Source organism: Aedes albopictus, chromosome 2 (assembly GCF_035046485.1).
Source record: "Aedes albopictus strain Foshan chromosome 2, AalbF5, whole genome shotgun sequence".
Classification (NCBI taxonomy): domain Eukaryota; kingdom Metazoa; phylum Arthropoda; class Insecta; order Diptera; family Culicidae; genus Aedes; species Aedes albopictus.
This window is the reverse complement of record NC_085137.1, coordinates 429,305,471-429,311,423: the sequence shown is the minus strand read 5'-3', so window position 1 is coordinate 429,311,423 and position 5,953 is coordinate 429,305,471.

The window sequence follows — 5,953 nt, the reverse complement described above, 5'->3', positions numbered from 1 at the left end:
ACATTAAACATAAATTATAATGTCACTTAGCTATATAACACTGTAACATCTTCTTCTCCAACACATCTTCCATAATTGCTAGTTTGTCACGCACTGTCTATCATCATTTGCAATTATCCACTTGAATAACTGTCCTCATCATTTCCCGCAAAAGAAACTTTCACGCGCCAACCGCTATCGCGTGCAGCACGCCCCAAGAAAGGGTCCATCAATCCGCTCAAGCAACCGCATCAGCAGCACTTCCGGTGCTGTGTGTGTCGTCGTTCGTCAATCCGCACCCAGAACCATCACCCGATGGGGCGGCGCCAGAAGGGTCCGCCTGAAGGAGATCACTTTGCGCCCTTCGCCGAGCAGCTCGCTTACTACGTCCCCAACGGTGGCGAACGCACCCAGCAAGAACTTGAGCACTCGTCGCAGTGCGCTCATGGTGTACGTACGGTGATGTGAGATGGATGACTGTTTGATTTGATGTTAGACTTTTTTTTTCGCTTCGTCGTAGCAGGATCGATCAGTGTGATCGTATAGTATAAACACTGGAAACAACTTCCGTACGACGCCACGGTCAATCGCGAACTGAGGCCAACGCGAAGCGCGCGCACTGTGATGCGTTTTTTTTACCGCGGTGGTTGTTCGCGCGCGAGAGTAGGCGACGCTGTCTGTGATAACTCTATCGTATCGTTGTTGCCGTTTTCATTTGCTTGGAGATGAATGCGACGCGATGGAGATCGTTGCGCTGAGCCGCTGCACAGTGGAGCACCTAGTACATCAAAACTGATCAAAATTATTTTGACGCATTTTCGCAACCCAAATGCAACCCAAATTAGTAATGAAACGTATTTCATAGTTTTCGTATTTTTTTTATTTCGTCATTAGGGTGACCAATTTTATGATTGTAAAAGTCAAGATTTTTCGAAACTAAAATTTTTCAAAAAATCACAACTTTTGAACCAGTTGACCGATTTTAAACTTCTTTTTTTTTGCTTGAAAGCTGTTGAATTCTAGTTTTCAGCAAAAATACGTTAAGAGGGCCAAATAGTGTTTTAAGGCAAATAATATCATATAATAATATAATTATCACGATTTTTTCAAAGTGTTGCAACTTTTGAAATCGGAAACATCCGGAAGGTTTTCTTTCTGCATTTGAAAGAGGAACAATAGTTTTATCATACACTAAACGCAGATTTTCCGGAAACAGCCGGAAAATCAACTTATTTCATTTTGAATGTACGGTAAAGGGTTCCATCAAATATTTTTTTTAATATTTTCATATATTGTATGTAAATTCAACGTCAATTTGTTTGGGTTTCAAATTAACAGAATAACAACATTAACCTTCTTTAAAAAACTGTATCGTTGAATTGATTAACTATCAATTTCATTCACTTTGTACGGTTAAAACTTGCACGCGCTGTGAGTTATATCAAAGAAAACGGCTAAACTTCAGCTTCACTTAACCTCTTCTGATAAGCGTAAACAAAACATTGCTTAGCTGTCAAACGATTACACGATAACTACACTTAGCAAAAACACAACGGAAAACCCAATTACTTCATTTTGAGTTTTTCCACTTATGATCAGGTTTTGATGTGATTTACTCCAATGTGCGCTGGGAAGTAGGTAGAACTTCGCCGCGCTACGCGCATTGTTCCAAGTTGAGCAGGTTTTGAATATGTATAAGCGAGCGGCGCGGCATCTCATCTGAATGACTGTGCGTTTGTTGCAGTTTTGGAGCGTGTATAGTAAGACCTGGGGGATCGCGAAAAAGTTGCTTGCGGGTCATTGGTAAACCACGTCAACTTTTGAAGACATGATGGGAAGAACCCGGTCAAAATTTAAGCTCCAGCTCTTGAAACTGTCGATGAGCTGTAGTCTGGGTGTGAGACGCGAGTCTGATTTAACTCGAATTTGGGCTTACGTAGTTCGTGAACAGGCCTTTGGTGTAAATGCTCACTCAGAGTCAGAGCCGATTAGTTTGGTTTTGGTGCCAAAACGTGCGTCGCCGCACCGTGAACTGATATTTACGCGAGCGATCATTGAGAGAATCGATCCGGTGCGAGCGAGCCGAGAGAGCGTAATGTTTGTTTGAAGTAATGTGTTATTAAACAGCTTCTGATGATTGGCCATGACATTGACCGCCAGTGTTAAAAAGTCGTTTCATAGGAGGTGCGTCGCCCTTAGAATATTGAATGAGGATCAATAAATGCCTATGTCATGAGATAAACTACTTACTACAAATACTTTTTGTTAAGGTTTTAAATCGTTTTAGTTTTTAGATTTGCCTATTTTGTTCTTTATTAATCTACATCTACGTTTTGTCAATTTATTGCTTTTGAATCACTTGTTTTCCGTTGATGGATTATTTATTGTTATTCTATTGTTTTTTTTATTACTTTTATTTGTTTGGTAATTATTCATTTATTACTTGCAATTTTTCCCTTTTTTGCTTAAAAATCAATTATTTATAAAAAAAAAATGGATTAGTTGATGCACTTTTTGATTTGTTTATGGATTTTTTTTTTTTTTTGCTTAACCGATATCCTCCGAGCAGCATATTTATAGGACAGTACTTTTTAAGTGAATATTGTGAGAATTACACAATATTTCGGCAAAATCTCTGACAAAAGGTCGAACGACAAAAAGTCAAATGAACAAAAGTTCAAATGGACAAAAGGTCTAATGGACAAAAGGTCGTATGGTATAAAAGTTTGTATGGGCAAAAGGTCGAAAGGACAAAAGGTAGAAGGGACAAAAGGTGAAATGGAAAAAGTTCGAATAGGGTAAAGGGTTAACCCTTTGGAGCCGGAGGGGTCATATATGACCCCAACACAGAAACGGCCCATTAGATAAAACAGAATACTGTCTTCGGCAAAGTTGTTGCAAATTGAGTCCTCTATTAAGAAAAAATGAGAATATTTGTATCTGGGACTTTATTGATAACCTAGAACATCCTGAGCACCATGATATTTGGAAAAACGAAATAATTGACATACCAGTTGTTCTGAAAGCTAAACATGGATGTGGGTCACGTTTAAATGTATTCATTTAGTCTTCGTTAAGAATATCAAAAGGCGTTTTATATTCTGGGATGTTCTTCTATAGTGAAATCCTTCAAATCTACAAGAATAATTTTATGAATTTTCGCCACAAATAATGGCATTGCATAACCTACTGGGATCCGTGAAGCTCTTGACACCTACTGTACTGATTTTCTTAGCCTCCCGCTGAACTCGAAGTGGTTGTTGTTTGGGAACAGCTTTAGCTATAAATTTTATTAGAGATTTAAGCAATATTTATACAATTTTATACTGTAGTTACTCACAATTTTATCAGTTTTCTTCGCTGAATCTCCTTTAGGTTTATCAAATTTAGGTTAAGTAGGTAGCTATAATAACGAATTCAATTAAGCAGAGAGATTTTATAGTTAAGCATATTCTACTTACTATGGGTGTTTTAGGAATTCACGAAATATAATATTGTATGTAGAAATTAGAAAGGTTTGACCAATAATACTCGATTTTACAATAAAGCACAAAGTTATCCGCATGTGATCTGTCGCAATCTTGATCTACCAATGTTTTCCTATGCATTTGTTTGACATTTCTCCTACTCTTCTTCACACAGACGCAGACATGCACCTGGTTCCCTATTGTAAATTTAGAAGTTGTCGCACCGAGGGGTCTCGTCGTCACATCCCCCTCCCCGTAAATCATCTCCCAGATGTGGTTTACTCTCCTCTATGACGTCGAGCAATGCCAGCTTTACAACCGGTCTCCGAAGCACTCCGTTCGCTGTCCTTATCCACGCTTGTCGTACTCGCCTATCCTGTCCGCTCACGATACGCACTACCCTTCCTCGCAGCCACTGGTTCCTTACCGCTCCGTCCACGACCAACACCAAATCCCCTTCCTTCAGATCTCTCCCTTCATCGAACCACTTCGAACGTCGTGAAATTACCGGTAGATACTCCTTGAGCCATCTCCTCCATATACCATCAGCTAAGTGTTGTGCGAGCTTCCATCCACTTCTAAGAGTAGACCGAAAGTCTACTGGTTCGACAGGCAACTGCTTTACTCCGCTGGAACTTCCCAACAAGAAATGATTTGGGGTTAAAGCTTCTTGCTCAGCTGACTCAAGTGGAATGTATGTCAATGGTCGACTGTTGATCATTGCCTCTGCCTCAATAATGACTGTTTCCAGCACTTCATCATTTGGTCGCCGTTGAGCCTCCAGAATAGTTCCAATAGCAGCCTTTACGGAACGGACCATCCGTTCCCAAACTCCTCCCATATGTGGGGCTCCGGGAGGGTTGAACATCCAGCGCGTTGTTGAATTAGTGAATATGGTCGCTAGACGATGATTTCGTTCTTCGATTTCCCTTTTCAAATGGTTATTCGCTCCATGAAAGTTTGTGCCATTGTCCGAATATATTTCGGCTGGGGAACCTCGCCTGGAGACGAATCGTCGAACTGCCATGACACATGCTTCGGTCGTTAAGCTATGTACCACTTCTAAGTGCACTGCTCGTATAGTTAGACAGGTAAATAGTGCTACCCACCGTTTGGAATGACTGCGACCAATTTTGACCAACACGGGGCCAAAATAATCTACGCCCACAAAGGTGAATGGACGTACATAAGGCGTAATACGCACTTTTGGTAACGGTGCCATTGGTGGCGCATGGGGGATGGCTCGGTGGATGCGGCACTCCATACAATGTCGTGATACTTTTGCCACCAGCGAACGCAACTTAGGGATTTCGAACCGCTGTCTCATTTCATTAACGATTGTTTCGCGGTTGGCGTGGCGGAAACGGCGGTGGAACCAGTCTGTAAGGAGAAAGGTAATTAGGTGCTGTCGAGGAAGAATTACGGGATACCTAGTTTCGTCCGATATCCAAGGAGCTGCACTAAGACGACTTCGCTTGCGTACCACGGCGTTCTGGTCCATGAACGGCCATAGTTTATAGATGCTACTCGATTTTGAAACACCGATGTGATGTCCTTCTGGTTTTCCGCAGGTTTTTTGTAGCAGTTCAATCTCCGCACCGTAGAATTCTCGCTGCGCTTGTTTCCAAAGAGTCTCTTCTGCACTTTTCAGTTCTTGTTGCACTAGCACTCCGAGCTCCAATGGTTCACCCTGTTGAGATCGTCGAATGTTGTTCACAAACCGGTGTACGTATGCAATGGATCGATGAAGACGTTCCCATCGGCTAAACCGAGTAACATCCACAAAATCAGACATTGTGGGAACGTGCACGTTGCAGGAGCGTAGTTCTTCTTCTGTAGACATCTGTGGACTTATTCTCCGCGGCCATTTCTTTTCCGGTTGCTGAAGGAATTCTGGACCGGCAAACCACCGGCTGGCTGACTCCATTTGTGGCCCGGTTCCCCATTTCGTTGCATCGTCAGCTACATTTAACTTCGATGGAATCCATCTCCATTCCTCAACTTCGGTAGTACACATGTGTTGCAGTAGTATCAGCACAACATCTGTCAAATTTTGAAAACTCTACATTGCTGGATGATCAGCAAATTTTACTTTGCTGAATGGATTGCTGAAAGAACAGCACAAAAAAAATCAGCAAAATTTTGCTGACTTCCAGCAATAAAAATTTGGTGTGTGCTTTCAGCAAAAAATATTGCTGGAAGACGAAGAGAAAATTTGGTGTGTACGTTGAACCCTAACTAGAATGGTTTTTGATAGACGTTTTTCCAAGACTGTTACTAGATTTTTGCTGAAATCTATAACAAAATCCCTGCAAGATCCTTGATATATTATTTTTAGGAACTTTGATACTTTTCTTATAAGATTTCTTTGAAATCACAAAGAAGTGTTCTGTGGAATTCCTGGTAAGCTTGTTTCGAAATCATTGCTTAGGTCTTACGAAAGTTGCAGATTTCTTTTGAGAAATTTCAATAAAGATGTTCAAGGTACATTCCTTGTAATTTGTTTG